The 26,908-nt window shown below is 40.9% G+C and overlaps 1 protein-coding gene across 2 annotated transcripts in view; it reads left to right on the top strand.

The window, feature by feature from the left end:
• SV2C (synaptic vesicle glycoprotein 2C) overlaps nucleotides 1–26,908 on the top strand; it is a 282,632-nt gene continuing 255,724 nt past the window's right edge. For both annotated transcript variants that reach the window (XM_063623107.1, XM_055252508.2), the window contains exon 1: nucleotides 1–189. The gene's annotated coding sequence lies outside the window, so the exon portion shown is untranslated. The remainder of the gene's footprint in view (nucleotides 190–26,908) is intronic.

The following is a 26,908-nucleotide window of genomic DNA, read 5'->3' as shown; positions in this document are numbered from 1 at the left end:
TGCAAGCCGGGAGCCACTTTCCCGCCCCTCCTCTAGCCGCTGACACGCTCAGAGGAGTCACCACTCCGCGCGCTGCAGGCGAGAGTGGCAGACGGAGGCAGCCCGGGGAAGCGAGCCGGAGTGGCGCCCGCACGGAGGCGGCTGCAGTGCTGACACCACTCAGGGCAAGGGTCTCAGACGGCTGGAGCGGTGAGTGGGGGAGGTGAAACGGGCATCCGCGGGGAGGCTTTTCCCCGCTGCTGGATTTCTCTTCCCAACTGGAGGCCCGGCGCTGCAGCCTGGGGAAGTTTTTGCAGCCTTTTGGAAGCGCAACTTTGCCCCGCCTGCCCCCGGGGAAGCGGCTGCAGGTGCCCGCTGCTGGGTAGGCGCCTTTGTTGGGGAGGGACCAGGAAAGTAGGGGTAAAATAGATGCAGTGACCCCCGGGTTCGCTAGGGTGGGTCTGGGGACTGAGTCGCACTTTATCTGGGATTCCCAGAGGAGGTGGGTGGGCAGCAGCGGGGATGCAGGGGCCGCGTCTGCAGCGACCGCCACGCTCTTTTTTGCTTGTGTGGTTTGACGGGCAGGGATAGGCAGATTCAAATCTAGCAGCCCGGAGCCCCAGGCTAGGTACCTGGACCTATACCTTCATAGCAGCCTTAGGCTCAACTTTTCGGCGGGGATCCCTCTGCATACGTGCAGGTGGCGGGAGAGCAGAGGTAGCCGCAGTAAGTGCTGAGAGAGCCTGAAAGAAACACCATGAATTTACAAACTCTTCCACATACATTCCCGAAGCTCCTGTCTAGCGTCCAAGCGAGAGCAAGGGAGGGCTGGAGAGCAGGGGAGCCCGCGGGGCTGAGGCTCTTTGTCAGCGCCTGCCCTTCCTACGTGACAACGCCTTCATTCAGCAAAAACCTTTTGGGCGCCTACTGTGCGCCAGGCGAGGCGAAGCAAACCCGAGGCTGAGAAGCTCAGAGGGGAGAGGGACCGATCCCAGTAAACAAGCTACCGAGGTAATCTTAGATGGCGATGAGGGCAGTGAAAGCCATCAGCCGACCCTCTGACCCTTTCTCTTAGTGAGCCTTTTCCCCTCCGCCTGGGTTCTAGAACTGGGAAGACTTTTCTCCAGAGCGTCGCGGGGAGCGCCCCCGGCTGGGCCCAGGGGGACTGCGGAATACGGGGATGAACTTGGCTTGGGGCAGCCAGCACCACGCGGCAGATGAACAATCGGAAGCAGATCTGTGGGCGTGCGGGGACCTTAAGCGGCGCGCGGGGGCGGGGGAAGAGGGGCTGAGCCACGGGGGCTGGAGGTGCAGCCTGGACGGCCTGAGCTGGGGGCGCTCGCGTCACCTGCTACGTGTGCGAGTGATGCAAATGCGGACCCGCGAGGGGCGGCGGGGGTGGCGGGTGGGGGCAGGCGACGGAGTCTCCGTCTGGGAGCGCGCGTGTGTGCGTCAAAGGCTCTGGGTTGATGGATGCCCCGCGGCGCACCTGGCGCGGAGAGCGGCGACCCGGCGGGGCAGCGGGGGGCGGGAGGACTGCGGCGGCGCGGGGCGGCGAGGAAAACCCCGCACGGCCTGGGCTTGCGGGCAGGCGACTCCGCAGTGCGCCGCAGTGCCGGGAAGGCGCCGCAGCTACCGGCCGCTCCCCGGGGGACCGAGGAGATGGGGCGTCTTTTAAGGCTCCGAGACCGGGATGCCCTGATGGTCTCCTCTCCCGCTGAACCTACTCCCTTCATACTTAGCTGACTGGTAGCGCGGTAGCTTCCGTTTAATTCTTCTCCTTAATTCTGAAGAATGTGGCATTAATCTCTCAGGCGTTCACTCATTTTCCATGGCAAGTTCCGAAAGGCCTCGTGCTCGTGGCAAGTTTTCATGTGAACGCCTAGGTGTTGAGGTTCGTGACGTTCTGTAGTGCCAACGCGTTGCGCCACCATTCTGCAGGATTTTTGGCAGGAGGCCTGGCCTCTAAGTGAGATTTAAGAATGTCTTACAAAACAATGTGCCGCATTCCTCTTTCATGGCATAAAAATACGCGTTAAAAACACTACTGATAATGCATTCTCTGGTGGAAAACAATAAATCAAATCCAGAATCCATTCTATTCTTTTTTTAAAGATCACTTTCTGGAAACCCAGTGACAAAGTTTTTCTACTGGCTTTACTGAAGGAGCCCAAATCTGCAGTATGTAGGCAAAATGAATGAAAGTGGACCGGGTTGGGAAAGAGGAAAGAAAGGAAGGGAGAGAGGAAGAAAGGCAGTTATCAAGGAACCCAGAGACACAGATGCTAGTCACCATTTCCCCAAATATTTTGTTATGTCACCTTGGGCAGGTTACTTACCCTCTTGGGTTCATCTTCCACCTCTGAGAAATGTGAAAAATAGCTTATACTAGCTCTTATATACCTTACAGAGTTGTTTTGAAGACAAAAGAGATAATCTCAGAGAGCTTTGGCTTTGGAAATATAAATTATCTATGAATGGAAAATATTAGCAAACAAAGCCCTTACACACACACACACACACACACACACAATTTTATCTTTTAAAAAATTCTAGAGACTTTTCCCAGCATTGTTTTTTTAATGAAATTTGGCCCTCAATGTGAGCAAATGCAGACAATAGACTTTTCCTAACAGTCTAATATGCAATCAAATGCCATTAGCTGCTGACTGTCTGGAGAAGGAAAAAAAGAAGCTCTGGATCACATCTGAGTGTTTTGTTCATGTAGTGGAGAAATCAGATTTATTTTTCATGGCCCAATGACAGTGAAAGTAGCTTCTCTGATCTGAGCAGCAGAATGGCCTAAGAGCTTGTAGTAAAAATCCTATTCATTGTTAACCCTATCATATTCCTTAAGTGTGGAAATGCTTCAAATAATAGGATCCAGTTCCCAATCTCCAGGAGATTACAGCAAAGGCATCATCATGTGCAATATATCACGTGACGACAAGTACCAGAAAACCCATTTCCTCTAATTAGGAGTGTTAGCTCTTATTCTTAAGCAAACTTGATGACATATTGTATGAATAAAAGCATGTGATTTGTCAAAATGCCTCCTTAACCAGTCCACTGTTGTTATTCATATTACTCCATATAATGGTAGATTTCTGTGAGGAGTGAAAGCAAAATGCCTCTTATTCTGTGCAGCTATATCAGGGGAAAACCTTCAATACACCAGCATATTTATTGGTTCCGTGTTGGTGAGGTTCCTGTTTGACTGTGGTTCACAGCATACATAGTATTCTCCGTTTAAATACAAACCCATCATTTCAATGAAGTCTGTTTGTAAACCCAGGAAAGGCAGCCCCTGGCAGGTATATATAGTTTTGATGCAACATTGCCACATTGTTTTTGTTTTTGCTTTGCTTTTTCAATCTCTGCACAGTTGAGCAACCAGCGTGAAATGTTGCAGTGGTTTGAATTTGGAGGTTTTTTCTTTATTTGAGACAGCTAAGAATATGAAGTTACGATTTTAATTCTTGCTAGAAATATGTCTTAATGGGATACTAAAACACAATTTTATTTTCTCACAAACAACCCCTCCTAATTTGGGACAGCAGTAGTATTTGCACTTCAGGATGGCTTCCCTATTGAGAGGAATTGAACAAAATGAAATAAATGGACAGGATGGATTGGATGGTTTGGTCCTTTCTACTTCTAATATTCTTTCTTTCCAGGAAATAGAGAAATATATGATGAGTTATATTTTAAGTTTGAACTTTGCTTATAAGTAGTATAGAAAATGTGTTTTTAAAATAAATTAACTCATGTTAAAATTTTACATGAAGCTATAGGCTCTGTTTTTGTAGATAAATGGTCCATTAGATTTTGTATTATGCCATTAGCTGTATGAATTAAAACAATTTGAGGGATCAAATTTGAAAAATAATTCCTGCTTAATATAAAGAAGATACTCAGATCAATTTAGTATGACATTTAAAATATTTTCTGTTGATCACCTAATGCGCGTTATGCTTACTACATCTTTTCCCATAGATAGTATATAATACAAATGATTAAGACTGGACACTATAGGGATGGGCTTCAGTCTTCTGACAACCTTGGACGCTCTTACAAGTCAAGAGTACAGTGAGATTTATGACAAGTGAAACCAAGAGAGCTTTCTCTTATCATTTTCCACTGTTTGGAAACCCTAGAATCCTAGAGTAGCCAAATAGACCAGCGATTCTCAAATAGTTGCCTATATCATATTTTTCTGGGGAGCTTGTTTAAGTGGGAATTTCTGAGCCCCATTCTAGACATTCTAAGTTAATGGTTCCATGGTTGGGCCCTGAATGTTCTGTTTATCAAGCTCTGCCAAGTGAGTTGGATGTTATCATTAGGGGAACCACATATGCAGATGCACTTGAACTTGTACTAGACAGCATAGCAAGAACCCAGAATGCATGGACTTTCTAAGCTATGTTTTCCTCCTTAATATTTGCCAAGTATCTGCTGGAAGCCCTCAGTGAAATACCATTCTGTTTTGTGAGACAGATGTAAAGAGGACTAACTTCTTTGGTAAAAGCCATAGGAGTGAGTGCCATGGGTGGTTGGGAATGACTCCGTGGAGACAGTTATATATTTGGTATCAAAGAAGGGAAGGGCATTGGCAGAAGGAACATTGTAATGACAGGTCAGTTGAGTGTAATAAAGGCTGAAAACCTTTGCATGGCCTTCAGAGCCCTAGGTGGTCTGGCCTCTGCTCACTTCTGCCGCCTCATTTTACATGAGCCCCAAACCACTTCCGTCCCCAGCAACCTTCAATCATCAGTCTCCTTCTGCAACCTGCCTCAACTTACCTCTACCATATTATCTCCTTCTGCTCGTCAGATTTCAGTCCAGCCTCTAAGCCTCTGTTGTGAGGTTACTTTTAATACAGTGTACTTTTCCTCATAAAGTTATTAGAGAAAATATAAGATGCTCAGTTAAATTTGAATTTAGTTAAACAATAAAATTTTTTAAGTATAAATATGTCTCAAATATTGCATGGGACATTGTCCTAGTCCCTTCCAGCTGCTATAACAAAATATTTTAGACTGGGTAATTTATAAACAATGGAAATTTATTGCTCACAATTCTGGAGGCTGGGAATTCCAAGATCAAGGTCCCAGAAGATTTGGTGTCTGGTCAAGGCCTATTCCTCATAGATGCTCTCACATGGAAGGGGCAAGGCACCTCCCTTCAGCCTCTTTGATAAGGGCACTAATCCCATTCATGAGGGTGGAACCCTCATGACTTACTTATTTCCCAAAAGGCCTCACCTCTTAATACTATCACATTGGGGATTAAGTTCCACATATGAATTTGAGAGGGACACCAGCTTTCAGACCATAGCAGACGTACTTACACTAAAACATTTTTTGTTGTTTATTGAAAACTTAAAATTATTTGAGTGTCCTATATTTTTATTTGCCAAATTTAGCAATCCTGTTTATGAAGCTCACTAATTTTACAATTTCCTTGTTTAAAAAAAAAAAAATGGGATTCTTCCATTAATGCCAGTCCCCCTTCACTAATCTACAAACCCTAGGAGACTGAGGACAGGATTAGGGATAAATTGGTCTTGTATTAATCTTGCTGATTTGTCCTTCGTGTTTGAAATAGTATCTGGAACATAGTAGGAGCTCAATAAATATTGTCAAATGAATTAATGACCTGTTAGAGAAAAACAGTATAACCATGAACAAGTTTCTTTTTTTAATTTTAATTTTAATTTCATGTTCTGGGATACATGTGCAGGATGTGCAGGTTTGTACCATAGCTATACATGTGCCACAATGGTTTGCTGCACCTATCAACCCATCATCTAGGTATTAAGCCCAGAATGCATTAGCTATTTTTCCTAATGCTCTCTCTTCCCTCAGTCCCTCCCCGACAGGCCCCAGTGTGTATTGTTCCCCTCCCTGTGTCCATGTGTTCTCATTGTTCAGCTCCCACTTATAAGTGAGAACATGCAGTATTTGGTGTTCTGTTCTTGCGTTAGTTTGCTGAGGATAATGGCTTCCAGCTCCATCCATGTCCCTGCAAAGGACATGATCTCATTCCTTTTTATGGCTGCATAGTATTCCATGGTGTATATGTACCACATTTTCTTTATCCACTCTGTCATTGATGGGCATTTAGGTTGATTCCATGTCTTTGCTATTGTGAATAGCACTGCAATGAACATACATGTGCATGTGTTTTTGTAATAGAATGATTTATATTCCTTTGGTTATATACCCAGTAATGGGATTGCTGGGTCAAATGGTATTTCTGGTTCTAGGTCTTTGAAGAATCGCCACATTGTCTTCCACAATGATCGAACTAATTTACATTCCCACCAACAGTGGAAAAGCATTCCTATTTATCTGCAGTCTTGCCAGCATCTATTATTTCTTGACTTTTTAATAATCACCATTCTGACTGGTGTGAGAAGGTATCTCATTGTGGTTCTGATTTGCATTTCTCTAATGATCAGATACGTTGAGCTTTTTAAACCATGAACAAGTTTCTTAACCTCTCCAAGCCTAAATTTTTCCAGCTGTGAAAAGATGATTTTGTAATCTTCTCTTTAGGATTGCATGTAGAGATTGCATAAGGAAAATATACACAAAGCTCCTAGCATGTTACTTCATAGGCACTGTACTTTAAAAGGTATCTTTTCTTTTGTCTCCATATGTATCTTGTAAAATGAGAGGATACCTTTTTGATGTATAAAATTCACTTTGTTTTCATTATACTGCAATTTCAGAAGCAATCAATGTTTCCCAAGTATTTGCCAAATGCAAGGTAGTCTGGAGGATTCAGCTATGCAGTTACAAAAGTCATGTTCTCAAGGAGCACCTACCTGTGGGCTGATAACACCTAGGGCCAGCTTCATGGGTCTTTAGCCTGAACAGTCACACTAAGCTTCCCATTTAGAAGAACCCTACATTTGGTTTAGTGTTCTGCTATCACCTCTTGAAATTCTGTGAGCAAGGGGTCCCATGTTTCCCTTTTGCACTGGGCCCTGCCAATTGTGTAGGTGGTCTTGTTAAGCTATGCATATTTGTATCCAGCAAATGCATGCAGAGCATTGTATTTAGTCTTCATGGTAACCCTGGCCCTCTCCTTACTCAGAGAACTTGTGATTTTCCTGAGATGCATGGCTTATAATTAACTAAACCAAGTAATCAAACACCTAGTTCAGTGTACTTTCCACTACATCGTGCCTGTCTTCACCTGATTACAATCATCTAGTGTGTTCAGACCTTTGGATGAGCATCTGGAGCTTTTAAAGACTATATCCTTAGGTCTCCTATTCTTTGGTGACTGCAGTGAATCCTCACTGCCATCACTGCTCCTATAATTGCTGAACAATTGGAACTTGAAGTTCTAGTTCTGCCTTTGTAGAAACACCGGGAACACTAGCAGCTTGATTTCTAAGATGCTATCTCTTCCAATATTTAGGTTTTAAAATCTGCAAATTTATGCAAGATAAGTAGTGAACTTTGGGCGGCTAAAATTTATCTAAGAGAAATATCTGAGATGTTTTATTCTTTGCTTTAAATTACCCAGCTGAGTCACACAGCACAGGAGCTTCTGCAGCAAGGAACAGCCATGCATTTTGGCAGTGGGTAGAGAAGGTGACCCACTTTGTCATTTCAAGCTCCGACTAGCCTCTTTTAAAATACACATATTTTAATATCACTTTTTAGTAGTTCTAAGCATGCCAATTTTCTTTATTTCATTTTTGTGCTTCATATCTAAGAAGTGATATTCTAATAAATCCATGGAGCAATTGTCGTGTTTGCCCTCACACCATTCTTTTCAACACAAGACAGCATACTCCAGTCAATGCATATTAAACACATCACTAGCTGCATTGAACACAAAACAATTTAAGTGTAAAGACTATCACTTTCTGAAGCATCCAATTAAATCTGCAACCTGTGTTTCCTGTTGGCCACATCCATATGAAGGCAGAAATTACAGACTCACAGTAGCAACCATTATCACTTCTGTGGTTCTCGTCTGACCCCAATTGTGGCATTCCCAGCCTGCTTCAAAGATTCCTCACTATTCTTTGATTCCTTGAAGATTGCCCCTGTAGTTCTTGTCCCCTGCTCTGGTCCCTGCAGCAACATCACCACAGTGTTGCCTAGCCTGCCTCTCACTGCCCAGAATGCCTTGGTTCCAGTGTTGTGGAATCTGCTGATGCTGCCCTGTGCTCTTGATGTCCCTGGAGAGTTTAGAGAATGTGTGAATGTATGAGGGGTGGTGTACAGACACTCCAAGTGATACAGTGTCCTGTATTTACAGTCAGTTCCCCTCTCTAATGCAGGTCGGTTGTCCTAGGACCATAAATAATGGGCCTCAAATTGCCTTTCACTCAGAATGAGCTTTCTATGAGACTTTTTTTTTTTTTTTTTTTTTTTATACTTTAGGGTTTTAGGGTACATGTGCACAATGTGCAGGTTTGTTACATATGTATCCATGTGCCATGTTGATTTCCTGCACCCATTAACTCGTCATTTAGCATTAGGTGTATCTCCTAATGCTGTCCCTCCCCCCTCCCCCCACCCCACAACAGTCCCCGGAGTGTGATGTTCCCCTTTCTGTGTCCATGAGTTCTCATTGTTCAATTCCCACCTATGAGTGAGAACATGCGGTGTTTGGTTTTTTGTCCTTGCGATAGTTTACTGAGAATGATGTTTTCCAGTTTCATCCATGTCCCTACAAAGGACACGAACTCATCATTTTTTATGGCTGCATACTTTTTTTTTTTTTAAAGCCTACAGCAGCTCGTGTTCCCAGGCAGTCTTCCACTCAAGTACTAATCAGGCCTGACCCTGCTCAGCTTCCAAGATGAGATAAAATTCCAAGAGACTTCTTAGTTCCTCCCCTTCTAGATATGCTCAGAGGTATCAGAATACTCATCAGAATTTTGTGTGTTTATTGCATCATTATTTGCAGTGGTGAAAAATTGGAACAACCTGTATGTCTATGAGAGCCTGATCACATTAATTATGGTTAATCCAAATAATGAAATACTACACAGCCACTGAAATGAATGAGATGAACCTACACGGTAAAATGGAAATATTTTGAAGATGTTGTTAGTTAAAAATACAGCAATTTATGACCAGAATATAAACATATATATTTGGTAGAATCAATATAGTATGATTCTACTAAAAAGAATTTAAGATTTTGAATATTAACAGATGATCCTTTAAGATAAGACCTACCCACCTTCCTTCCTTCCTTCCTTCCTTCCTTCCTTCCTTCCTTCCTTCCTTCCTTCCTTGCCTCCCTCCCTCCCTCCCTCCCTCCCTCCCTCCTTCCTTCCTTCCTTTCTTGAGACGGTCTCCCTCTGTTGCCCAGGCTGGAGTGTAGTGGCCTGATCTTGGCTCACTGCAACCTCCCTGCCTCGGGCTCCCGTGATTCTCCTGCCTCAGCCTGCCGAGTGCCTGGGATTGCAGGCACCCGCCGCCACTCCTGGCTGGTTTTTGCATTTTTGGTGGAGACAGAGTTTCGCCCTGTTGGCCAGGCTGGTCTCCAACTCCTGACCTCCAGTGATCTGCCCGCCTCGGCCTCCCAAAGTGCTGGGATTACAGACGGAGTCTCGCTCACTCAATGCTCAATGTTGCCCAGGCTGGACTGCAGTGGCGTGATCTCGGCTGGCTACAACCGCCACCTCCCAGCCGCCTGCCTTGACCTCCCGAAGTGCTAAGATTACAGCCTCTGCCCAGCCACCACCCCGTCTAGGAAGTGAGGAGTGTCTCTGCCTGGCCGCCCTGTCTGGGAAGTGAGGAGCTCCTCTGCCCGGCCGCCACCCCGTCTGGGATGTGAGGAGCGTCTCTGCCCGGCCGCCACCCCCGTCTGGGAAGTGAGGAGCGCCTCTGCCCGACCGCCCCGTCTGGGATGTGAGGAGTGCCTCTGCCTGGCCGCCACCCCGTCTAGGAAGTGAGGAGCGCCTCTGCCCGGCCGTCCCGTCTGGGATGTGCGGAGCGCCTCTGCCTGGCCGCCACCCCGTCTGGGAAGTCAGGAGCGCCTCTGCCTGGCCACTGTGCAACCTTCCAAGTGTGAAGTGACAGCCTTTCTGCAGGTGTACCCAACAGCTCTGAAGAGACAGCGACCATTGAGAACGAGCCACGATGACGATGGCGGTTTTGTCAAAAAGAAAAGGGGGAAATGTGGGGAAAAGAAAGAGAGATCAGATTGTTACTGTGTCTGTGTAGAAAGAAGTAGACATAGGAGACTCCATTTTGTTCTGTACTAAGAAAAATTCTTCTGCCTTGGGATGCTGTTAATCTATAACCTTACCCCCAACCCCGTGCTCTCTGAAACATGTGCTGTGTCAACTCAGGGTTAAATGGATTAAGGGCTGTGCAAGATGTGCTTTATTAAACAGATGCTTGAAGGCAGCATGCTCGTTAAGAGTCATCACCACTCCCTAATCTCAAGTACCCAGGACACAAACACTGCGGAAGGCCGCAGGGACCTCTGCCTAGGAAAGCGAGAGACCTTTGTTCACGTGTTTATGTGCTGACCTTCTCTCCACTATTATCCTATGACCCTGCCATATCCCCCTCTCCGAGAAACACCCAAGAATGATCAATAAATACTAAGGAAAAAAAAAAAAAGATAAGACTTTCTAGGAAAAGTTCACCCTCCCTCCCTCACCCGTATTTGGAAGCCAATGGGCACTTTATGGATGTTAGGAGGGGACTTGAGGACTTATTGCAATTTTTGAGTTTATAAAATGTATCTCTGAAAATCAGGTTTTGCCTGGGACATTGACTTTCATGCAGGGAATAGATCATAGAATCAGTTCTGCTATAATGTTTGTTTTGATAAGGTGAATTTGTTCCATTGAGATTGATATACTGAAAATTTTGAATATAGCACAGATTTGAGATTTTCTTATGTACAACTATGTCCACATGAAACACAGGGTGAACACAAAATGCTTCACACAGCTGAGACAAGCCACATAGGAATATACAAAACTCATGCATACGCATGTGCGTGGACACACACACACACCCCTCAACATCTATGTCAGTTCATTTCCTGCATTATAAACTATACTGTTCACATCTGGTGTTACAAATGTCTGTAGGGTTTCTGACTGCTGTCCTTCTACCACTTCATGGTAACTCACAAGCCGTAACCCTTCCAGCACCCAGAAAGCTTCAGATCTTTTTCTAGGTAATGCACCACACTTATTGTAGTATAGATACATTTTTAATAATTTACCATGTGTAAAACCATGCAACTATTTTTATTGGCACCTATCTTTTTCATATGAGTGTCACAGATGATAATTTGAGTGCTGTGTCTCTAACCTGATTTTTTTCCCATAAGCCCTTTATTGTGCAATTTTGCATAGCTCAATGATTTTTAGAAACACATATGTTGCATTATAAAAGAATTGATGATAACAATAAAACATCTTAAAATTCTGCCAAAAAAAAAAAAAAAAGAATTTAAGGTACATTACAGAGTTTGGAAGAATAAAGATCAAACTCTCTTGTCTTTTAGGGTATGGAAAGGACCTTACATATTTTACTTTATATATTTCTGAATTGTTTGAGTTTTCAACAATAAGCACACATGACTTTTGTAATTAAGGCACCAGTAGAGGTGGTAAATATTAATTCCAATATACACCTGCAATGCTGTTTTTCAAGCATGTGTAAGTATTAGTGTTCTAGTGGCTAAAAAAGCGGTGCCAGTTTTTCTCATGGATATTTTTCCAGGCAATAATGTAGGTGAGGTCATCTAAGTTGTGAGAACGTAAATTGCTTTGGTACTCAATACAACTATTTTCATTTTGAATGAAAAAGGAACATGGCTATAAACACTCAATACAGTGGCCTTTGAGCAGGGGCTGCTCATTGCTGACTTAGGTCATTAGAGCTGAGGATCGACCCCCATTCCTCCACCCCTACCCTCAATAAATCTTATTTGTCCAATAGCTGTCAAAAGCCTGTATTAATACTTGGAATATTTTGCTTTTAAGCACATTTTTTCACTCTACTATGACTGTGTATTTGATGGGATGGGAGATTGGCATTCTTTTTAATCTTCTCTTGCCATGGGCTGGGAATGTTCTCCCTCCTACCATCTCTTCTTCCCCAACTCCCGCCATACACATATTTATCTATGGAAAAGTCTCCTAATCATCCTTCAGTCCTCAGCTCAAAGGTTCCTTTTCATGACACTCCACAGCTCTTTCTCAGTCTCTCCTAGGCCCGTTGCAGCTCCAGCTGTGGAGTGCTTCTCATATTATGTCATGGTGGGTGCTCTATGTGTATTTTCCTGCTATACGCTTATACCTTGAGGAAGAGGCCAAGCCACTGAGATATTTGTAACTCCTGGCACTGGACACATAGGGGCTGGAAGCATTTTAAATTATTTTTAAAACTTTTTTATTAAGGTATATTATATAGAAAGAAAAGTGCATATTTAATGAGGGTATAGCTGCGTTTTCACAAACTGAACACGTCTCTTTATAGAGCACCCATCAAACATCAGAAAGAATATTCCTAATGCCCCAGAGGTCCCTTGCATGCTCCTTCCAGTCATAACTATCTCCCACTACCCTGACTTCAGTCCTTTGGAGGTGCTTATCAAGTTCTCCCTCTCCTGCTCTGAATTTCATTGTTCCATGCGCAAGATCTGAGAAGCTGCTTGGCAGAGTCTTGCTTCTGCCAGTGGACATGCGAGTGGCGTGACTGTGTCCAGAATGTTGTTTGGGTGCCCAGAACTTCCAGTCCACAAGGTTTTTAGTCCACAAGGTAGAGGCAGAGAAAAGAGCCCCTAATTAATTGCACACTTAGCCGTCGGCCCTGCAAAGCAGCTTCACTTGTGACCGAATTCTAAGCCCCTCATGAGCAATTCTATCATTTGGCCTCCATGCCTTGTCCAGAATTTCACAAAACTGCTCTTGCGCGGTCCTTTAGACCTGGGCCTTATTCTTCTTACCCTCCAAATTTGAACCCATTCCAGTGAATCGGGATGCAACAAACTGACTTCCAGACTCTTCAAATTTCTCCTCTATCAGCTGGCTTCTGAGCCGCAGTGATCTGGATAAAGCACATTGCATTCATCCCTCTCTCTGTACTAAATATTCTGAATTCTTATCACAAGACCAAGAAAACTCATTGGAGAACCCTAGGCTCTTATCAAATTACTTTTCCCCCTTGTAGACTTGCTTCTAATGTCTTTCCCTTTGACATCACTATTCCAAGGAACAGTTTTAAGGAACTTCCCATATTTATTTTAAGGATGTTGCTCATTATATTACCCATTGCCCTATTCATTACTGTCTATTCAAGAAATGTTTTTGGAGCTGGATGCAGTAGCACACACCTGTAGTCCTTGCTACTTGGGAGGTTGAAACAGGATTGCTTGAGCTTAGGAGTTCAAGACCAGCCTGGGCAACACGGTGAGACTCTGTAAATAAACAAACAAACAAGTAAATAAATAAATAAATAAAATGTCTTTGGAATTTCAGCACTATAAGAAACTGTGAGTCTCCTGAGCAATGATTTTGTTTTATCGATTAAATTCATGATAGTATAATTTTTATCCACTGAAAACATAGATCGTAAATATATAGCTGGATCAGTTTGACAAGTGTATACATCTGTGTAGCCAAAAGCATATCTCCATTACCTTAGAAAGTTCCCTGTATCCCTTTTCATTCATTTCCTTCTTTCCCAGAGACACTGTCCTAATTTTTATCACCAAAGATTGGTTTTGCTTATACTTGAAATTCAAATAAAAGGAATCATACAGTATGTACTCTTGTGTCTGTTTTCTTTTTTTAACACCGTATTTTTGAAAAGATTCGTGTTTTTTTGTGTATCAATAGTCAATTCTTTGTTATTACTGAATGCATAGGATTACATTATGTGAATATACCACACTTTGTTTCTCTGTTTATCTGTTGGTAGATATTTGAGTTGTTTCCAGATTGGAGCTGTTATCAATAAAGTATCTATGAACATTCTTGTGCATGTTTTGCTATGTAATGTAGTATTCACAGGTTCTGGGGATCAAGAAGTGAATATATCTTTGGGGAACCATTTTTCTGCATACCACACCTTCTGTATATCTTCTCTGGTGCAGTGTCTATTTATATATTTTGCCATTTTTCAGTCGGGTTGCTTGCTTTCTTATTGTTGAGTTTTAAGGGTTCTTTGTGTATTTTGGATACCAGATATGTATTTAATCAGATATGTGTTTGCAAATATTTCCTCCTAGTGTGGCTTGTCTTTTTATACTATTGACAGTGTCTTTTGATGAAAAAGAGTTTTAAATTTTAATAAAGTCCAATTTTTCTCTTTTTTTTTTCCTTTCATGGATCATGCTGTTGGTGTGGTATCTAAAAATCTCACCAAAAATCCCAAGGTTTTATAGATTTCCTTCAATGTTTTTTTCTAGAGATTTTATAGTTTTACATTTTATAATTGGGTCTATACTACATTTTAATTTTTGTTTAAAATGAAATATACAGTTTCAGAGGCTTTTAAATTAATAGACTTTATAGTTTTGAGTGGTTTATAGAAAAATGGAAAATAAAGTACAGAGTTCCCAGTTACTCCACCCGCACGAGTTCCCAGTTCTTGCATCCATGTAGTAGATTTGTCACAATTGATGAGCCATTACTGATACATTATTATTAACTGAAGTAGTAGAATTTCATTGATATGCCTCTTATTAATTAACAAATCAGTTTCTTTAATAAAGGCTATCCAGAGTTTCTGCTTCTTCTTATGTCAGCTTTAGTGTGCTGCCTTTTAAAAAGAAATTTGTCAATTTTATCTGGATTGTCAAACTTATTGCATAGTTATTTATCATCACTAGTTTGTTTTTATCTTGTAGACTCTGTGATTCTTGTATCTAATTGTATTTATTTCATTGCTTTGACTTCTCGGAAGGTCAGTCAAGGTTTTATATAGAGTCTTACAAAGTCATGTGGCATTATCCAAAGACCTTTAAAAATATATATGAATTATTTAAGAATCATTTCTATTTCATTAGAAAATGGAAGATTAGTTGCCTGTGGTTATATAAAAGTTTTTTAAACTCATAATTTATTTTCTTTGTGATTGAATAAGAGCCCTAAAAATATCAGAACGTTAGTAACTAGATAGAATGGTATATTTAGTTAATTTGTACAATAACTAAGTGATAGAAGCCAGGTTTGTGGAAAATACCAATCCCTTTGAAAGCAAAACTGTTGATAAAAAAATGAATTACTCATGGGTTTTCTTTGGGCCTACTCATTACTTAATGTTGTATGTGTTTAAAATCTGAAAGGATAAATGAATTCTGATTTGAATTTTGATAACAAAGGCTTTATTTTGTGAAAACTACAGGTCTTAATCCTTACTACATCTCTGCCTGCTTTTACATGAATCTGTCAGGATACAGAAACTTTGCATATTCTATCTTTCCAAGTGATTGTAGGGGAGTGAGTTCATGAAATACACATAGGTATGATTTATTAAAGGGTTTTTCTAATACCCAGCAACTCATATGGCTTGGATTAAGCATTTATGTTTATATTGCACTGGTTAACTTCTATCTTTTCCCTATATTTTACCCATTGCTTCTTTTTCCTAATATCTATCAATTCCATGTCCAACATCATAAATTTCTTATTGGCTTTTCCTATTCTTCTTTTAACAATACTTGCATTCTTTATGCTGAGAAAAAAGGAAAACGGTCTCATTGGATATATCAGACATTGATTGCCACATCATGCTGCTTACATCAACCACTTTAAAAGTTAGCGACATAAAGCAAAAATCATTTATTTTCATCCACAAATCTGTAAATTGGCCGAGGGCTAGGTGGTCTAGACTGAGCATGGCTGGGGTTTTTTCAAGTTGCATTTTGAATTCAGGTCTTTTATCCTCCTGGGTTAATAAATTACCCAGTTCATGTTTTCTGTGTGGAGGTGGCAGAAGTATGTGAAATGTGAGCAGAAACATGTGATGCCTTGTGATGATTAGTTTTATGCATCAACTAAATTGGGCCATGGGGTGCCCAGATATTTGGTTCAACATTATTTCTGGATTTGTCCATGAGGGTATTTCTAGAGGTGATTACCTTTTGAATTGGCAGACTGAACAAAGCAGATTCCTAGGCCTTACCCAATCTGTTGAAGGCTTGAATAGAATAAAAGGCTGATTAAGAAAGAATTTTTTCTCTCTGCCTGACTGTCTTTGAGCTGGGACGTTGATCTTCTACCTTTGGATTCAGGCTTTGATTTAAATTATACCCTTGGCCCTCCTGGGTCTGCACTTCTTAGCCTCCATAATTGCATGAGCCAATTCCTTATAACAAGTCTCTTTATTATATCTCTCTATATTTATATCCATATGCGTCCTTTTGGTTCTGTTTCTCTGAAGCTAATACCTGCCTCTTAACCCTAGACTCAGAGCTGGTGCACTGCCACTCAGCCCACATTCTATTGACCAAAGACCTACAGTGCACAGTACAGTTCCACATAAGCAAGGCCTTACCTTGCATATTGCAGTTTTCCAGTGTCTCAGCAGATATCTATTTAGGTAAAAAATCTGTTTCTAATAATTTAAGCCTAGAATTGTATTCTGTTTTATATATAAACACGGTATCTTTTGCACAATTTTGATGTGTTGTAAATTTTCCAGGAGTAAAACTACTTGTAAATCAAGGGAAGACTACGTTTTGTTTTGTTTAAAGTCTTACTGAGAGTTGTTCATCATTTCTGCAAATCACATTACCACTGGTGACAAACCTATTTGTGACATTAAGTTGCTAATAAGCACACCTATATTTGTCTACATTGGCATTTTTTGCCTTTGTGATGATTCTACACTTAGATATTAGCATCCCATGTCTTCATTTTGTATTTGAGAGTTGTTACACTGGAACCTATACATATTTTAAAACATAATTTGTTATTAATTCTTCTATTTCCCCTTAAGGCATTATGTTGATATCTTAAATTTATGTGTAGAGGTAGATTATATTATCTATGAATATTATTTAATAAGGCATTGCTAAATATATGTTATTACTAGGTGCTTTTGAACATCTCTAAATCCTCTATGTTTTAGCACCATATTGTAGTAAGCTGACATATTTGGAGGTGGGAAAGGAGCAGGATATAATACAGAGAGCTCTTCAATCTTAACATCGTGTCTGAAGGGAACATGTTCTTTCTGTGAAGATGTCACATTATTCTTTCTCTCGCAGTAGTTGAGAGAGGGTAGTGTGTGAGCTGGGCCTACCTACAGAGATGGGTGATCTGGAGAAAATGTGCAAGCCTTTACCATAATTCTGCCTTTGAGGCTCACCTGAAACCCAGGCAGTCCAAAGGCTTCTCCTGTGAAGGCCCTGAGTTTTTTACTATGCAGCTCTAATTTTGATTAGTAATGAGTAGAAACAGGGGAAGCTTAGGGAGAAAAGAAACAGGTGTTCAAAGATGGCTGCTTCAAAAACTGTGGGAGATGCCCAGTAGGAATCTGGTGGTTTCTTTCTAATACTATTTTTTAAATTCAGTTATTCTTAGAGGTCACTGTCAGAGAATGTTTCCTGTGGGAGTCCCCTGCAAGAGTCTTCTGTGTATGAGGGTGGGAGCTTCCTGACTTGGTTCCTGAAGAGACTCTTACAAAAGAGGGGCTGAAGGCCTAGTGACCGATCTTTGTCCATAAGCTCCATATTATATTTTCCTATTGATTGGAACTGATTTAAGGGTAACTCAGAAGGAATAAATAAGAAGACATTGAAAGAGTGACCCAGGACTAAATAACAGGTGCTGCTCTGTGTGCCTTTTCATCTAAAGCTGGAGTATTGATAAGGGCATCACACTCTTTATCTGTGGCATGCAGAAGACATTATTCTTGGGGCAAAGCTATCCTCATTTATTGATAAATACATTACAGCTAATTGTTTTCCCAAACATTCATTACTCTGAACCTGATACGTAATGATCATGCCTGCCTTTTGGCATACAGATGTGTGTGCACAAAGTTTGATTATATCCAACAGTAGTAAATACAAAACAAACAAAACAAAACAAAAACAACAAATAAACAGTAAACCTGTAAAGGTTAACATCCACTTCCCAGAAAGCCTGAGGAGAAAAGCCAGTGATTAATATAATTAAATGTGAGACATGAATCCAGGCCATCTTATACCTGCACCTTTACTTAATATCAGGAGAATGATGTGATTCTTCTTACGGGCTGACATCACAAAACCTGCTGGCCCTAGAAGATGTGGAGGCATTGGAGCTCTGCCTAAGTTACCCACTGATGGAGAGAATCTGAGCCAAGATTAAAGGGATGCTTTGCAATGAAGAACTAATTTATTTTCTCCCAGCTTTGGGGTATTATGTACTTCCTTATTACCATATTATATATTATTACCTTATTACCCTATGAGTTGCTATGTTGATTATCATGTCAGACAGTTGGTGTAACATCATATTTCACTTAATAAAAGTCCCAGATGTGATGGAAAATAACAGTTCATGCTGTATCTGATCTGCTGGCTTAGAATTTTTTTTCTTACTAATTTTGAAATTGGGTACTACAAAATAAAAAAATTGTATGACGAACTATCTTTGCCTAAGATTGAAGTGCTATAAAATGTATACCTGAGCTCTTGAGACTCCTAGTGATGTTTTTGAAATTACTTTTACCGTACTTCCTGTTTGCCATAGTAGTGCTTTCTTTTGCTCGTGTGTGTGTGTATGTGTCTTGTCTTCATGTCCTGTTGCTGCTAGTGATGAGTTGTAACATCTTCACGGAGGAAATCATGACATCATTAAATGCCTTCTCAGGATTCTGTGATCACACTGTACTTTTCTGCTTCTAAGGGTTTCCTTCTTCTCTCTCAGGATAACCAACCACTGATTTTCAGTCTGGCTGACATATGACAACACAGAACTCTCTTTCATAGCAGTTTTCACTGTGTCTTTGACTGACAGCATTGGGAATCAAGATCTCTAGCTTCTCAACATAACAGCTTCTCAGGCTAACTATTGGTTTCATTCTTAGCCTACAGGCTATAGAGGCCATTTGGGTTTATGTTCAAGGTAGTTCAGCTTAACCTTCTATTAACGATAAGAAGGATTCATATTGTATTTTCTGATCATACCAGGTTTTCCTTCTCTTCATCCAAGCTGAATTTCTCATCCACCATTTCAAGTTTAATTCTAAGAACTAATATGTGTCTCTGAGAGTGTATTTTTTAGGCTAACAGATTTCTCATGTCTCAGAAGCGGTAACATTGAGAGTTGTGGTTAGATGTAAATTCTGTCTCTTATTTGAATTTTTAGAACATGCCCAAAGTCTCTGAATGTACAGCCATGTCAGCAAACTGGCCAAAATATTTTATTTGTAAGATGCTCAGTAAGCATTTACTATATCAATTAGCCATAAAATTAGCAAATTCTTTTTAGCTTTGTTAAATATTAGGATAATAGGAAAAGCAGGAGCTTTAGATAAATCATGACCTTTTTTTAGTTCTGATTTGTGTAAAGCTGCTTTTGGGTCAACTGGAGGTCAAATCTGGCTATTTATTTGCTTATTAGGTCATAAGCTACAGCTGTGCTAAATGAAATAAATGCAACTTCACAGTATGTAAGAAAACTAGCATCAAAACTGCATTTAATTCACCTTAGCATCTGTTATTGCCTTTAAAGGGCACTCTTTCCTATGGGATCATAAAAGGTGCTGGAATTTCTCTAGAGATAAGAAGTCACACCAGTGATTTAATAACAGTCTTTAAGTATTTAAAGGGCATATGCCAAAAGATAATGCCTACTTTCTTTTCTTAACAGCATTGAAGAAAATAAACATTAGGAGATAATTGAAACATTTTAAAAAGTGAAATAGAAATTTCAATCAATCAACAAATTGACCATCTCCCTTGTGCAAGGGATATGCTATGCTAATTAGGAGAACTGAGGTGGGTGGGATACAGCCTGTGATCTCAAGAAGCATGCATACCTGTGAGGGAGAGCTCAGACAAGTTGTCTATCAGCCCTGTGCAACAGAGTGAGGATTCAGTAAAAGAAGCCCAGGACTCCATGGTGGTTTGAAGGCGGCAGTCTGGTGTTTGCTCAAGGTAGGGTTTCTCAACCTCAGCACTACTGACATTTTGGACCAGATAATTCTTTGTTGACGGAGGCTGTCCTGTGTATTGTAAGATGGCTTATGACAGCCTTGGCCTCTACCTACTAGATGACAGTAGCATTTTCCCCTGCATTGTCACAACCAAAAATGTTTCCAAATATTTCCACATGTCCCCAAGGCTGGGGGTTGGAGGGAGTGCAAAATTGCCCTCATTTAATAACCACCGATTTAGAAAATGGCTTTTGACATTCTCCCTAAAGTGCAGGTAAGTTTCATCAGGCCAAAAGAGGGAGATGCAGGATGTATGAGGAGAGGGAATCTTGTGAATGGGGGTGCAGAGGTGGAGCACCCTGGTTGATTTGGGGAGTGGTGAGTGATCCTCTTGGTTTGGGAGAGAGGACAGATACACAGGCAGTGGTGGGAGATTGAGCTGAAGGGTGGGTGGGACTCTGTGAAGGTCAGGTGCAGCAGTTTGGGCTCAATTTCAGCAGAAGTTACCTTGATCAGAACCACACATTTAGTAAGATTAACTTGAAATCAGGTGTACAGTGGCTTAGGGCAGGAACAGCCTTGAGGTAGAAATACCAGTTAGGAGTGGCCAATTTCCATTACTTTGTAGAGATGAAATTCTGTTCTTCATTCATTCTGTGAAGTGGCTAGCCCATATGTATTTATCACGTCTCTTAAGTGCTAGGCACTGCCCCAGCTGTGGGAGGTAAAACCTAGAAGACAAAGTGCCTGTTCTCATGGAGTTTACAGTCTAGAGGGGTTGAGATGGACAATTAGCAAATAAAAATGAAACTATCAGAAGGACTTTCAAACAGTACTTAAATGCTATGAAGACAATGCAGCAGCTGATGTCAGGGACAGTGACTGCTAATAATTATGATAAAATTCATTATAAGAAACTCAGACATACTCATAGTTTTTTACATCAACGTTTATTAGAAATTTCATCCAAAGGGGCCAAAAATAGAGGTAAAATAGAATATATGTTTAACCTGTTGGCACATGAAAGTCTCTGCTATGAAGAACTTTTTTTTGGTAAATGTATTCATTGGAGAGAGGCTTTACTGCATGACTATGAGGACATTGAGACAGTAGAAGGGGAAGAAGAAAGAAGGCAACTAACATTTGCAAGGCTCCCAACACACGCTGCCGTGCTGCTAGGCACGTGGTATTTAGTTTTCATCACACCCTCCAGGTCACTGTCATCTCTCACTTGGAATAATATAACAACTTCCTAACAGGATCTTTGGACTTCAGTTTTGTCCATCTTCATACCATTATCCTACCTGAATGACCTTTGTAAAACACAAAAACACCACGTCTGTTCTTGTGTTTAAAATCACCAAAGGCTATTTCTTCCCTTAATATAAATTAGCAATTCTTTACCAGAACCACAGTAGTACGCTCCCTCAAGTCCTTGATGGCATCATGCTCTCCTCTGATCCTTTATGCCTGCCTGGAGACTCTCCACCTCCCACCCACCCACCAGATCACATAGCTAACTGTCACTCATCTTCAGGACTCAACTAAAGATGATTTCCTTAGGGAAGTCATTCCTTGTCTTCTAAGGTCCACCTCAGGCACCCTTCCAATGTGCACCCTCCCAGTGGGTTGTGTTATCCAGTAACAATTACTCTATGTTGTGAATGCTCATTCTCTTGTCTGTATTTTGAAGGTTCACTCTGGTGAACCCAGAAGGTGACACAAGGCTTGGCATAATCACTATAGATGGAATGAATTAGCATTTTAGAAAGGAAAGGGCATAACCCAGAGAACACATATTACCTGCTCAAGGTCACAGAGCTTTAAATAGAGCTTTTATACCTGTCTGGCTTAAAAACCCAAGTTCTGCCCATATACGAAGGGAATCTGTGTGTTCTGCAGAGCCGTGTGAGAGCCTTATAAAGACTCGTTTGGCTTAGATGGTTTACTTGTAGCCTGGTTGAGAGATGTTTAATAAATATACGTTATTAATCACTCAGAAAAACATGACCCTGACTTTAGTAGTCTCTTTCATTGATGTGCTTCTGTGATTATCACCAACCTAGAACTGCCAAGTCTTGAGGCCTGTTTATATCCAGAGGCAGCCTTAACATTTAGAAGAGCTAGATTTTGTTTTTTTATTAGTTTTGTTCATTAATATTCTATTGGACGTTGACAAAGTGCTTTTTTTTTACAGCACCTGATATGTGTCACTGCTTCCTCTCCCCATTCTGTTAGAGTATCAGTCCATAAGACCATATAGGAATGTGTAAAAAAAAAGGAAAACGGAATAATGCATAATTAAAACTGCTGAAATATTTAGTATTTTGTTTAATGGGTCTCTAAAGTTGTAGCACCTTTGATTCATTATTTACCATTCTGTATTTAGTTCTCATACCTTTTTGTAGTCACTGAAATGCAAAGCAGGGAGAGAGAGAGAGAAAGAAGGAGAGAAACTTTGATATATTATTCACCTGCATCTGAGCTTATTCCTAATTTAAAGACTCTAGTAAATAGCGTTATGTTTTTCCTGAGCACATAGAAATTTAAAGAATAATTTATAAAACAAAATATTTCAAGTAGTATAATACTGAAATTATCTTAAATATTAATGCCCCCTCACTATGTTCTTAGAAGGGAATATAATGATTGTGGCAAAGAAACCTAAAATTCTTCTCCTTCAGATTATGTTAATCTCTGGAGTTTTCACCATTACTACTTCTGGCTAACCTAGATTGGTTTGCATGTCAGCCTATGGCACATAAAGGCAGCCATAGCTTCACCAGACAGTTGTATGCTCTTCTAGCAATATGCTAGTTACTTATATTAAGTTTGACTAATAGACTAATAATAACAAATATTTATTGAATGCCTGGGTGCTGTTAGGGCATCTAGACTGTTTGTATGCATTATCTTATTTAAACCTCACAGTTCTAGGAGATTGGTACAATTTTAAGGTGTTTTCTGATGAATTCTTCTAAACATTTAAAGATGAAATAATATCTGTTTTACACAAGCTCTTTTAGAATATAGCAAAAAAGGATACACTTCCCAACTCATTTTATGAGGACAGTATAGTATTAGTATTATGGTCTAATACTAAAACCATACAAAGATATTTCAAGAAAACAAAGCTACAGGCCAACATCCCTCATGAATATAGACACAAATACTCTCAGGAAAATACTAGCAAATTGAATCCAGAAATGTTTAAAAAGTATATACATCATGACTAACTTTATTCTATGTAGTCTATGGAAGGCCCTAGAAATATGTTCATTTCTTAGGCGACTTTAACTCATTTGCAAACATCAGAATAAAAGTCAGTAGAGAGGAGTGACAGGATATGTGATAGCTGTAGGTAGCACTATGAGCATTTTGTAGATGCCTGCCTGTGTGTGACAGTTGTTAACTGTTCTAATGTCAGTATTGGCCAAGCCCCATGGGAAGGGAGCTGCCCAAATGCTGAAATGCCTGGCCAGTCCAACAAAATGCATGACAACAGAATTTCCTCAACTTATTTGATCAGGAAACAACTGAAGCTAAATTCAGGGGACAATTCACAGTTCTCGTATTTCTATATTTATCAGCAACTTTTTTAAGAGACGAGGTCTCGCTATGTTGGCCAGACTGGAATGCAGTGGCTATTCAGAGGCCTAATAATGGCACACAGCAGCCTCAAATTCCTGGGCTCAAGTAATCCTTCTGCCTTGGTCTCCCAAGGAGCTGGGACTACATGTGTATGCCACTGTGCCTGGCTCCAAAAACGTTTCTTCAATAGATACTAGTGAATAGGGCTTTATCAGCAACCTCTGACATAGTTAATCACGTCCTTCTTGTGCTAATTATTAAGATATTCTCTAGCCCCTAACCTACCTTTCTACATTCTATTTGTGATGCTAGAGATGGGACTCCACAGACTATATTCCTGAGATGGCTCCGTGGTAGGCTCTGCCAATAGGAGACACTAGAGGGAGATGAGAGAGACTGGGAAGCTGGAGGAGGAAGAAGGGACCTGCTCTTTCTCATTCTCTTTTCATGGGCTTTCGTCTACATGCGGTTGTTGTGGGTGTCATGCCTTAGAAAAATTTCTTCACCCCAGAAGAGGCAGTTTCTTCGTATTTCAGCAGATGATTCCATTTTGCAGTTTTTTCCCACAGTTGCAGAATCTGTCTCTATGGGTTGAATAATTTCCTCCAAAAAGTCACGTTCTCCCAGAACCTCAGAATGTGGTATCATTTGGAAATAGGATCTTTGCAGATGAAATTAGTTAAGATGAGGTCATACTGGATGAAGGTGGGCCCTAAATCCAAGGTGTCCTTAGAAGAAGGTTATGTGAAGACAGAGGCAGAGATTAGAATGATACATCTTCAAGTCAAGAAATGCCAGGGATTGCTGGCAACCACCAGAAGTTAGGAGAGGCAGGGAACAGATTCCTCCTCAAGGCCTCCAGAGGGAGCATCGCCCTGCCACCACCAACGCCTTGATTTCAGGCTTCTAGCTTCCACACTAGGAGATGACACATTTCTGTTGCTTTAAGTCATGAAGATTGTGGTAATTTGTGGGGCAGCCTTAGGAAATGGATACTGCCTCATCATAGTCCTCTCACAGACACAAACCCCAGATAGCTAGCACCCTTTTTTAAACAAAGGAATCCAGGGGTTCTCTCTCGGTCCCTCAAACCAGTTGAGTAGCACCTGCTTCTCAGAAGTCTGAGTTTCAGCTCTGTAGGGCCCTTTCTCTAAGTTTATTTAATAATTAAAACTCATACCTTTGCTCCCCCAGCCCTAGAGGTTATAGTTTTTCTGCGTTGCAGTTGCTACCTTTGTGATATTTTACAGTTCTCTTTTTATCCTTTTTGTGACCTTGCTAACAACTTCATACTTTATTATTATTTACATTAAATTGTCTGCATTCAGTCTCCCAGCTGGATGCTGACATATGCACACCCTCCCTGATAGTCTTTCACCATTAATTTCAAGTGAAATTGCAGTCTCTTGGTCTTCCTCCTGACACCTAGGTACCTCCTCAATCTTCTTTGCTGGTATATGCTCTTCTCCCCAACCTCTTAGCCTTCCTGTGATCGAGGGAGCAATCTTCTCTTCACCTCTCCTCCCTTCTCATCTTACACTAACAGTCTTGGTGATCTCATCCATTCTTATGGCTTTAAACTCCATCTATATGCTGTTCACTCCCAAATGCATATGTTTGGCCCAGACCTCTATCCCCTGAACTTCAGCTACATACTCAGCATCTCCATTGGATGTCTAATCGATAGCTTAAATTTAATATGCCCAAAGGCTGAACTTCTTTTGGGCATATTTTCTCTGCACCTGCCTCCACCAAAACCTGCTGCTTCTCTACCCTACCCCGTCTCAGTTGATAGAAAATGCATCCTTTCCCTTCCTCTCTTCCTCTTGTGTACCGCATCAGGAAGTGCTTGTGCCTCTGCCTTCAAATTATAACCAGAATGTAACCACTTCTTGCCACTCCCACTGCTGTCTACTATCCCCTGCCCCCTCCCATCTGAACTACCTGAATTACTGAGGTAGCCTCCCACCTATCTCTCAGCTTCTACTTTTGTCCTCCTGGAGTTCATCCTGAGCATAGCAACCAGAGCAATCTCTTAAAAGAAGTCAGATCATGTCCCTTCTCTGTGCAAATCCCTGCAGTGATTCCTCTGCATTCTCAGAGTAAAAGCCGAAGTCCTTACAGATGTCCACAGGGCTTTATATCATATGACCCCTTCTTACCTTTCTGGGCTCATCTGCTCTTCTCTTTTGTTACTCTGTTCCAACCACACTGGCCTCCTTCCTGTTTCTTTAATGCATCAAGCATGCCCCTGACTTAGGGATTTTGTTTTGTTTTCTTTGCCTGGAACATTCCTACTACATAGATCCTCTTGGATGTCTCTTTCCTCCTTTAAGTCATTGCCTGAATCTCATCTCTATGAGGCCTACCCTGAATTCCCTAATTAATATTGCAACCTATCCCCTCCCTACTCACAATCCCCCTTGCCTTACTCTTTTTCTTCATAGCATATATCATCTTCGAATAAACATATGCCTAATTTTAGTATGCTTATTGTTCATTGTCTTTATCCCCATGCTAGCATGTAAACTCCACAAGGCAGGGTCTTGCTTGTCATTGTTGCATCCCAAGTGCCCAGAATAGTGCCTGACACGTAGCGGTTTATATCTTGTGAGTGTTAAGAGAATGAATGTATTCACAGATCATCAACAGAAACTCAAGAGGTGTGTTATGTAGTTGAGGTAAAGTAGACCACAAAAATGAGTGTACAAAGGAATTAAAGACTGCCAGGAATAACCAAATAATCCAATGGCAAAATATACAATTCCAATACTGGACTTCTCAAGAAAATCAGTAAGCAATCCAAAAATGAGGTAATTAACAACGAGTTTTAAAATATTCTAATTTAGGAGCAACAGAGTGTTTCCAAATATGAGGATTATAAATTTTTTGTTTAATTCCAACAATTCGAGAGTGATGAGAGCTTGTTGCTTTTGTGAATTCTAAATGTTTAGTGTACAATAACACCTGTTAATACTTCTCTGACCTATAATATACCTCACACGGTTTAGGAAATGCTGCCATGAAATACTGACTGGCTCGTGAGTCAGATTTTGCATATACACATTTACATATAATAAGAAATAACACCTTGCAGTTTTCAGATTATTATTAATTACGTTTTCATTTGATACTGTGACAGTTAAGGATTGATTACATCAGTTACATAAAGCATCTTTGAAGACCCACAAAAAAGGCAATTGTCTTGGCTGCACATGGTGGCTCACTCC

This window comes from Symphalangus syndactylus, chromosome 18 (genome assembly GCF_028878055.3).
Source record: "Symphalangus syndactylus isolate Jambi chromosome 18, NHGRI_mSymSyn1-v2.1_pri, whole genome shotgun sequence".
In the NCBI taxonomy this organism is placed as follows: Eukaryota; Metazoa; Chordata; class Mammalia; order Primates; family Hylobatidae; genus Symphalangus; species Symphalangus syndactylus.
This window is presented reverse-complemented; position numbering and strand designations above follow the sequence as displayed.